At 41.0% G+C, this 10868-nt stretch overlaps 1 long non-coding RNA gene across 2 annotated transcripts in view; it reads left to right on the forward strand.

Moving 5' to 3' along the window:
- The window catches only part of LOC112550888, a 10140-nt gene extending 5147 nt beyond the window's left edge, over nt 1-4993 (forward strand). For both annotated transcript variants that reach the window (XR_003094953.1, XR_003094952.1), the window contains 2 exons: nt 2958-3134; nt 4859-4993. This is a non-coding gene — a long non-coding RNA (uncharacterized LOC112550888). The remainder of the gene's footprint in view (nt 1-2957; nt 3135-4858) is intronic.
- Nucleotides 4994-10868: the final 5875 nt, after the last annotated feature.

A 10868-nucleotide genomic window follows, 5' to 3' on the forward strand; every position in this document is an offset into this window, starting at 1 on the left:
TGTGTTACCTCCAGTTAAAAAGTATATTCAGAAATAACAAAATGACTAAAAAAGAGGGATATAGCTGACTGTGTTCTGGGGTGCCTACAGCCTTGTACAGGGGAACATACAGGGGACTGCTGTTACGGTAACTAAATTGAATTCAATAAATAAATAAGTAAATAAGATTGATCTGCTCTTGGCTTTGGCCACCAGAGGTGTTTGTTTTCTTAAACAAAATATGCAATTCATCCCTGGAAACATACTTTTCAGGAAGCCCTGTTGCCTTTCAGGACTATAAGAAGAGAAGCTCCTTTACAAGATTAGGTTGGGAATTTTGCAGCAAGCTATTTTTCTTTCAGGAAATTCCCATCTGTGAAAACCAATATAGTTCACAGGAACACATGGATGTCAGTTAAGTTTAAGGGGAAAAAAATTAAAAGAAAGTCATAAAGCAGTTCAAGTTAAAGTGTCCTGCTTTAACATTTTCAGAATAAAGCATTTTGACTTTTCATTACAAACATGATTTTTCACTTTTGACTTGTCCAAAACTAAAGGCAAAATCCTAATGAAATTTTCTTCCTGACCCCTAACAAACCTGGGGCAGGAATTTTGTTCTGAAGAAAATGTTGACGTGTTTTGTTTTCATTCCAGAACGGGAGGATAGGGAGAAATTGAACTCACAGGATCTCCCACTAAATGGAAAATCCGATTCCTGCTCAGCTTTATTCCTTCTGCTTGCACTAGCCCTTGCTCAGAAACAAATCACCAGCCACAATTTAAGTCAGGAAGTTACAGAAATTTATTTATTCTCCTTAACTTAATTTCATTGAGCTCAAGAAAGTTATACCAGGGATGGATTTGCCCCATGAAACCCTGGATGTTCCTTAATAAACAGAACATATACAGTGTCTGGCAAATGATACCCCTTATTACAGTCTGTTGGTCTTCCTCTGATGCTGACTGCTAATAAACAGATCTAAGATTAAGAATCAGGTCTTTAGGGAACAAAAGCTATGCAGTAATATTTGGTGTCCTCTCAGTTTCAAATGCACTTTCATGGTCTGCATAGCCTTGGTATGTAACAGCAGGAAAGCTACCTATCAAAAGTATATGATTTATATTAACTGAAATACTTTTTTGATACTGTGCCACATAAATGTATTTACAAATAAGTCTGCAGGTTAAGAGTTTGTATCAGTAAATCAAGGGTAAAAGTATTATCAAAAATAAGCATTAGAAGAATGTGAAATTCAAAGTTACAGTTAAACACAAATGTTTGAAAGTAGGTAAGTACACAGGAGTAGCCTTCTACTAGCCTTAACTGGGACCACTAGCAGCATCTTGAGAACCCCCCTCCCCAAAACTCTGAGATGTCTTATCCATCCTTATTATCAGTGGCCACAAAGATGTATTTGTCTTGTGGTTACAGCAATTACAGCTTTCTTTATTAGTATGTACAGTCCACAGAAACAGATATACCAGGTGTACTGGTGCTTTACAGATTCCCAGTTCTGTAGATAGGATGCTAAAGACCATCATTCCGTGCTCTTCCTTGAGAGCCTGATCCAAAGCTCACTGATGCCAGTGTAATCATTTCTCGTGTTTCTACTGTCTTTACTGGACAGGTCCTAAATTTCATAGGTCACAACAATAACCTAGGTATCATTAGACACAGACTTGTGTTTCTTCAGGCTAGACCATGGAATTAAAGCACTCACTTAAACCAGCAGAGGTTAGCATGGTGCTATGCTATCAGACTTAGTATGAGAGATGTATGTATAAAGACTTGCTGTTGTGGCAAAATATGTTTAAGGCACCGTAGCTGAGCCAGGAAAACTCTGTAAATCACCCCATCAGATTTCATAAGGGTCATCATGGGTGGCAGTAGTCATTAGGAAACTCACTGGATTTCACAGTACCTCATTCAGCAATGAATCTCTCCTTTAATATACTTTTCAGTATCTCCATTTTGGGCCTATGCACTAGACCGTACTAAGGTCTTTCAAATAAATTTTCATCTGAAGTCTCCCAAATGAGGCATTTTGTAAATAGGACATAGCATAGAGCATTGAAAGAATTTTCAAACTGTAAAGAACAACTGCTTTATTTCCTTTGTCACACTGGTTTCTTTAGGACAATTTGCTAGGAAAACCTCAAATTAAGTGAAAAATATTGGCTGCTGGCCACAAAAAACAAAAGAGAATGGAGCACTTTTGTTGACTGTTTTACTCTGTAGAGAGAATAGAATTGGACTTTTAGCACAAAAAAAGGGCAAAACTGGGCCTTTAAACTCAACTGTATATGTTATTATCACCTGTGTTAATTTTCTTCCTGCTGTCCATAGCATGTAAGCCCTGCATGCTGCATATGTCTTGAATGTCAGTAAATAATAAAAAATCAAGTTGTGACTAATTTGGTTGCTCCAGGAAATACAGCAGGTAATCCCATTTTGTGATCTGACAAAGAAATCTGGACCTGTTTCCATGCCATCATGCTCCCCTAAATTTTCAAACTAATCCTTCCAATGGATGAATTTTAAGAATAGTTACCAAATGCCATTTGCCTCATATAAATCAGAATATATAGGTTGTCCATATCAGAGTGCTTGTAAAAGATGCAATCTAGTACAAAGAAGATTTAACTCAGGGAATGCCTATGGACTATTTTCTAGAGATGGCTCAGACTTAGGTGTTCACAATGGCCCCTTCTGGCCTTATAGTTTATGACATTTACTATAGAATATTTGCTATATATAGTTATATAAGCATATACTTGAAGATATTCACTCATACAAATGCCAGATTAATTTTAGGGTGCTGTTCTCAGAACACTGTGTATGCTGCACACCTACACATTTATATTATAATGATAATTAATAATATAAAATGCTTTAGAAAAATCTAAACAGGCAAAGTCCTTGCCCAGTGATCGTTCATACAGTAAGTGTCTTTACTGTGTTTTTTTTCATTAACAAGGAACTAATAATCAAGTCTTCAAAATTTGGTTTTGAAAAATAAACACTGGAAAAAAATGGGAAATGAACTAGGTCCATTTACAGACCTCGCAGTGACATTCATCTCGCTTGCTCATATGCTTACTTACAGCACATATATTCTTCATGCTCCTGGTTTTCTGTTCTTGGCTTTTATAGGGTAAGTTGCTTTGTGTCTTTTATAAGGTAAGTTGCTTTGTGAAGGGGATCACCCGGCCTGACAGGATGCAGGACTACCAGGGTAAGGGCGATCATATGCCTATAATTGGCAAAGACCTGGTGAGAGAATAGCTTGAGAGGCTGGATACCCACAACTCAGCTGGCCTGGATGGAATGCACCCAAGAGTGCTAAAAGAGATGGGTGACATCATAACATGACCAATGGCGAGGCTATTTCAGAACTTGTGGCGCTTGAGAGAGGTTCCTGAAGATTGGAAGAGGGCTAATGTGGTGCCTCTCTTCAGGAAAGGAAGGAAGGAAGACCCAGGGAACTACAGGCCAATCAGTTTGACCTCAGTCCCTGGAAAGATCTTAGAAAAAATCATCAAAGAAACCATCAGCAACAGGCTAACAGAAGGCAGCATTCTGAGAGATAGCAAACATGGCTTTGTTGTGGGTAGGTCTTGCCTGACCAACCTCATTTCCTTCTATGACCAGGCAATGCATCACCTGGACAAAGGAAAAGAGTTTGATGCCATATATTTAGATTTCAAAAAAGCCTTTGACTTGGTCTCCCATGATGTCCTCATGGTAAAATTGGGGAACTGCGGCATTGACAACCTTACAGTCTCATGGCTAGAGAAGTGGCTCTGTGGTCGGACCCAAAAAGCGATAGTCAATGGAACCGAGTCAACATGGCGCATGTTGACCAGTGGCATCCCCGAGGGCTCAGTACTTGGATCAATACTCTTTAATATATTAATAAATTATCTGGATTTGGGTATCAAAAGCAGACTGGCTAAGTTTGCAGACAACACCAAATTATGGGGAAGTGCAGTCACTCTAGAGGATAGGCTGACAATTCAGGCCAACCTGAACAGGCTCACAAGGTGGGCAGATCAAAACATGATGACATTCAACATAGAGAAGTGCAAGATGTTCCACCTTGGAAGAAAAAACCCACATCATATTTATAGACTTGGCAGTGTTACACTCACTAGCATCACAACCAAAAGAGATTTGGGGGTCATGATTGACCACAAGATGAACATGAGCTACCAATGTGATGCCACAGCTGGCAAAGCTCCCGTCTGCCCGTCACCTATGCAGGGAGTGTGGCCTGTCAGGGGATGCATCAGCGCTCTCAGGGGGTGCACATGCACCCTTGTGCACCCCCTACGCATTGTCACTATGTGCATGCATGTGCGTATGGTTGCACACAGTGTGGGAATGAGGATGCAAACAATAAATGAGAGGGGTTGGTTTTCTTTAGCTTTTGTATTTATTTTGTTGCTAATGAAGCAATTCAATTTCTGCTCCACTGAATGAAATCAAAATTGACATAAAACTGCAAAAGAAAAAAATTCTAGGAAGATGTAAGTCACTAGCTCACAGCAATGAGTGTGATTAGAGTTGAATTGACACTCTTCCTGTTGATAACTATAGTAGAACTACTTGTATAAGCAGCATGAGAAACATTTGTAGAATCATGACCTAAAGTAGCAAAGAGTGAGTCCTGAAAATAAGTTAACATAGAAGTTGAAAATCATACTCCTTAGTAACTTAACCCTTACTATAAGTATATATTTATAAAGTAAAGCTCTGTTTTCTGGAGTCTTTTGTGTGTTGCAAAATTGCAAGGAATTAAATTACTGGTGAAACCAATTGAAATGGGGTATATTTTTGTTTACCAATAGTCACAAACTCTCTGTTTCTGTTCTGCAGGCTTTAAATAGTTATAATCAAGGAGACATAGATGGATCAAAAAGACTAGGTCGCAATGCACTCTGGGTTGCTGTTGCATCAATTATCATTGGCCTTGTGATCATTGGAATCTTTTGTGTAGTTCATTTCACAACGGTAAGTAAAATGTGATCAATTCCATGCCAAGTAGTTTTTGCTTGAACAAGAGGCTCCATTATAAAAGAGAAACAATTATCATATTTGCCTAATGTTAAAATTCAAGGATTCACTTTCATATCCTACAAGAGCAAACTTTATACTATTTTGTTTATAGATGTGAAGGAGGTATTGTTACCTATGGATTACAGCAGAGGACTGGGTACTAGGAACACGGAGTTTTCTATTGACCTTTTCAACACAATCACTGTTTAGTCTTGGGAAAATCATTTTATACTCCCTTTATCTGTTTCCCTCTCTGTAAAATGAAATGCATGGAGATTCTTAGGTGCAAGGCACTGCCACATATACATGCCAAATCGTAGTATGACACTAAGCCCAGTATCTCTTTTCTACTAACAGGAAAATTCATGCAACTATCATTCATTATTTGATATTAATTAATAATAAGCATGCCAAAAGGCAACCACACCTTTGTCCAGATTATTATTTATACTAGAACCATTTTACATTGCTCTTGTAATATGAAAGAACCTTAAACTGCATCTAAATGACGTATATACACTGATTTAAAGACCCTTTATTTGCCAAATGGTGCAACATAGTAATTGAGAATCAGGCTTGTAATTTGTTTTATTTGGCTTCTTATGCACATTCATCTGGTGTTTGTACCCACCTGTCCATGGTGACATTTTTGCCTTTTTCCCGAGAGTTGACAGTTAATTGGGAACCAAGTAGTCTGTACCTTCAAGTGTACATCCTCATGTTTATCTTGTAGCACTGATTTCCATTTTCTGCCCTGTTCCCTGATTGCCAGGCATTGTTAGGTCCCTCTGCATGTACCCCCCCAAATCTTTTCTGGTTCTGATTAGCCTAGATGTTTTGGTCAATTGCAATTTTTGCAGCCTCACTGCTCACCTCCTCTTCAGATCACTAGTAATGACAGTTTTATTATAGATGTATGGGATGGCCCATATGGATCTTCTTTAAATGATGGAAAATTGACTCTTTATTCCTCCACTTTGTTTTTTGTTCTTCAGCCAGTTTCTAATCCATGACAGAACTTTCCCTCTTCCCCCATGACTACTAGGGCTTCTCACAGTGGATATAACTTGAAAATTAACATAGCCCATGATAAATTATAACATCTTGTCCTGCTTTATCCACTGGCTGACTCCCTCAAAGAATTCCAACATGCTGTTCTTTTATAGAAGCCAGGCTGATTTGTCCAAGTTGATTTATCCAGGCTGATTTGTCAGCTTAAATGCTCTGTGGGCACATCTTCACAAGACACTACATTGCCATAGCAATGAGCTATAGCAACATAACTCATCACTACAGCGATGTAGCATTGGTGGGCACAAACTGTGATACCAACGCTACGTAGCATCTAAAAATAACTGTGCGTCACCAGGACTGCGCAGTCCCAGTGGGTACTACGCAGTCATTTAGTACTTGCTAAAGTACCAAATGTGCAGTACCAAATGTGCAGTCCCAGACATATGTAGACACGCCCATTATTTCCTAGGATCATCCCAAGCATTTTTAAAGGTGCATCCAATATTTGCTGCTCTCTGGTCCTGTAGACAATTTTAACAAATCCCTATTTTTAGTGGGCTCTCAGTCATTTATTTCCTAGGCTCAGATCCTTAAAGGTATTTAGGCACCCAATTCAGTGTCAAAACCAATGAGATGTAGGCACCTAAGTTCTTTTCAGGATCTGCACTTCAGCATGGATTGGATAGTGACTTCTGCTTTCTGGGTGGGATTTTCAAAGGAGCCTTTGGAATGTAAGTGCCTAACTGCACGGACTTCCATGGGATCAGGGCACCCAACTCCCTTTGCCCCCTTTGACATCTCCAGTCCAACCTGCCAGCACATTCTGTCATCTCTTCTTTGGACACCTTGGTCCCAAAATATAACCGGGTGCTCAATCCTGCCAGAGAGGGAGCAAGCCCTCCAGCTGGTGCCTGGTATGGAGCTAAAAAGAGCTTTACTGGTATACACACCAAGGCATCCTCAGCCACCTGGAAAGTCACAGAAATACAGGGCTATTGAGGGCAGAGAGAATGGAAACCACAGATGGGAAAGGGGTCAATATTCCTGCACAGCACAGAACAATAGCAAGATTTCTACATTCAAGAACCCATAGGTCATAGGGTGTTTGGGGGAATTCCTTCTCAATACTGTAGGCCTTTCTGGCCATTCTGAACCATGGAATAAATGGGAAGGAAAAGGACGTGACTGCTTATACTAGGGGTGGGCAAAATGCGGCCCGCAGGCCGGATGCGGCCCGCCAAGCCATTCTATCCAGCCTGCGCGGCCCCTAAAAAATTTAGAAAATTAATATTAATCTGCCTTGGGCTGCCTGTCATGCGGCCCTCAATGGTTGCCAAAACTCAGTAAGTGGCCCTCTGCCCAAAATAATTGCCTGCCCCTGGCTTATACAGTGCTTGGCACTTACAAGCACAATAGTTTGTCCTTCTCTGTGGCTGATGGAGTTCTTGCTAAGGAAAGTCAATGAGTGCGGGTTCTGGCTGCCAGGGGCCCTTGGAATTCTGTGCTTGGGGCCTGGTCACATCTGTGGATGAGCTCAAATATTGGACGTAGCTGGGAAGAATAATAGCACGTGGCCAGGTGTGATAGCCACTTATGCACCAAAAGAAGTGCCAAGAGATTGCTTTGAGGCAGACTACAGATAGATCATGGGGACTGGCGGTTTCAAGTAAAAAAATAGAAGAGTTCTTCATATTTCAGAGACTTCCTACCCTCTGAGGAACCCTTCTTCCTAGATAGTTTTATTCAGTGCTGCAGGTGAATTTGGATGCACCAACAAGACAGGTACAGCTGGGAGGCCGGCCTTCAAATATGGAGGGCAATGTCTAGTGACTGTCTTCATAGTAGGGATTTGCCGAGTGGCTAGAGAAAATAATCAATGAACACATTTGTGCAGGCCCAGCAGGGGAAACGATGCTGAGGGGAAACCAGCACGGGTTTGTCACAGGTAGATCCTGCCTGACAAACCTTGTAGCCTTCTATGACCAGGTCACACACCGCCTGGATGCAGGAGCCAAGGCTGATGTCATCTTCCTGGGCTTAGGAAGGCCTTCGACACAGTTTCATACCCTATCCTCATTGGGAAGCTAGCAGGCTGCGGAGTAGATGCCTACACGGTCAGGTGGGTGGCCAACTGGCTTAGGGACCGCACCCAGAGAGTGGTGGTGGATGGTTCCTTCTCGGCCTGCAATCTATGAATCTATGAATCCTGAGCCAAATTCTGGCTGTGAGCAAGTGTCACAGAGCACAATTTGGCCTTCTTTCTGTAAGAGTTGGATGTTCTGTCATGGAGGACAGACAGTTAAAAACACATATATTAAGTTGGGGGGTGGGGGTGATAGCTGCCAAAGAAGATGGGAAAGAGCCTGCTTAAACATATTAATGTTTGCTAGGACATTGAAGTGTTTAATGTTATGGGATGCTGAAGCATGCTATAATTTGGCACTGCTGTGTTGCAACTGCCGTACCACAAACTGGCTGTGGGGTCAGTTCAGGTATACAGTACTAATAAGCCTCAAAGACAGAAAAAGTCAAGTGAACCTAGTGTTTAGTTTCACCTTTAAATTTGGTCTGAAATGTTGTTTATAAAATAAACACAGAGTAGTTAGAGCTCAGATGTTAGAAGAGTGGGTGTGTTGACAGGCTGAGCAGCAGTAGCCTTGGACAAAGAGCATCGTGTTTAGAATCAATGATAAATGGATAATTTCAACACAGTATGGATTTGGGTCCTTAATTCCACTGGGAAAATTCTGTTGAGAATTAAAAATCTCATTTGTCCCATTCCATGTAGATTCTAAATTATTAGAGCTCTATTGAAATCAATGGACCCATACTAGCAAATATTTTATTGAAAAAGGAAAAAATGCACATTTTTCCACAGTTAAACTGATTGGTTTCTAGGTGGGGGTGAGTGGAATATTTTCAGTTTTGTTTGTATGATTTTTATACAGTATAAGGGATGATCTTGCCTTGAGCAAGGAGGACTAGATGACTTTTACCTCCTTTTTAGCCCTATTTTTCTATGATTCTCTGATATCAGTGCCCACGTTCCTGAAATTTCCTGTTGTAGAGATGCAAGTGTTTTCATGTTGTTATTTTTTCTATTGAATATTTTGTCCTTGAAATAAAGAAAAGATAGATGAAAGTAAAGGAAAATGGAAAAACATGAGCAAATACAACTCAGGAGCCAGATTTGTAGATGATGGAAATTAACCTTTGGCAAGTGCACGGAAATTGGTGTAACGTACATGCCAAAAGTACAGAAGAGGGTTGGAGCTGGAAAAAGCAAATAGCGGTTTCCTTTACACTTGGAAGTTGACTGAGTTGAGCAGAAGCAGGCCAAGCCAATGCTGACTCAAAAATGCAGTTAAGTGCAACCTAGTATATGCACCACTTTGGCTAACTGTGCAAAGGGAAGACTTGTTTACTCCGTTCATGGAAACCTTGGCATGCCCTTGTCTATGTTTACAAGTCACTGCTGGTTGAGCTCCACAAATTACTGAATTCCCAAATGTTGATGAGGTCCAAGAGGAAGGTGAAAGGTAAAGAAGGCCGTTCTTTACACATGCTATAACTTTTACCCTATCCTTTCAGCTTTCTTTTCTGCTACACCCTGCCAGACACTCTGGTGGTATGTAACTTACACTTGCACTGCCTTGCTAAACTGTAACTTAAGACACCACGTACGTCACTGTGGAGCTTAGCCCTAAGTGCAAACTAAAAGGCATTTTAACTGTTGAGGCCTAAGGGGAAAAAGCTGTTTTTGCCCTGCAGGAGCAAACCTCCTTAGAGCTTGAAACAGAGCTGGGAATTGTAGACCTCGCTGTGCATTGAGCCCTAACTCTGTCTCCTGCTTGGTTGGAGTAAACAGCATGAATTCCCCTGCCTTCTGCTGAACAAAAAGACTGGCCTGATCTTTCCAGGCCTGCTCTAGTGCTCACTGAAGCTAGTGGCACTGCTTCCACTGACTTCACTGGGTACTGGCTCAGACTTCACGTCTCTTGCTAGGTTAGTCTAACACTGCTATAGTGAATAGGTGTTCCCATTTAGTTCCAAAACCTGCATTTATGGAGGAGAGGGTCTTAAAATTCTATCACGCTGACAAGGGCAGGGTCTGTGCAGTGAGAGATTTCATCTCATTCCCTCGAGCTGCAAAAAGAAAACGGAACTCTTGGTTCATGTTTCATTAATTGAACAAAGAAGAGTCCAGCCTTCCAACTTTTTTCCCTTAAAAGTGTATTTATTTATCATATTTACCACTGCACTCCAGAGGGAGCTGCACTCCCCAGTCCCTGGGCTGGATATGCTCCAAATCCCATCAGTAGTCCAGGACTCTGCACAGCTTTCCATTCTCTTTATTTTTTAAAACCATTTTGGTTGCCTCTAATGTGTGTGTGGGTGGTGATGAGGGTGCTGCTGGAAGTGGAGTTAGAGGTCAAATCAATTTTTCTTTTCCATTAAGCATATGGGAAACATATCAGCTAAAGACCATGTTTCTGGTACAAGTCTCAGATGGGATTCAGTAGTCAAAGCAAGCTGGAATGAGTTAAATAGAAATGTGGGGAATGGCTAAGAGCTGATAGAGCAAAATAAAAACACTAGCTTTCCTGTGCAGCTTTCAACTCCAAAACACACACAGGATAAGTATGAGAAGAGGTGGCCAAAATACAGAAAGGAAAGGGATGCAAGTGGCTCCTACCAATGAACAAGTGCCCACAGCTGTTTTCATTCACATCAGCAGCTCACCCTCTTAGCTTATCATAAACCTAGATGCCAAAGGGAGGGTCAAGTTACCAGCTGGTAGATGCACACATGAGAG

This window comes from Alligator sinensis, unplaced genomic scaffold (assembly GCF_000455745.1).
Source record: "Alligator sinensis unplaced genomic scaffold, ASM45574v1 scaffold692_1, whole genome shotgun sequence".
Taxonomy (NCBI): Eukaryota; Metazoa; Chordata; order Crocodylia; family Alligatoridae; genus Alligator; species Alligator sinensis.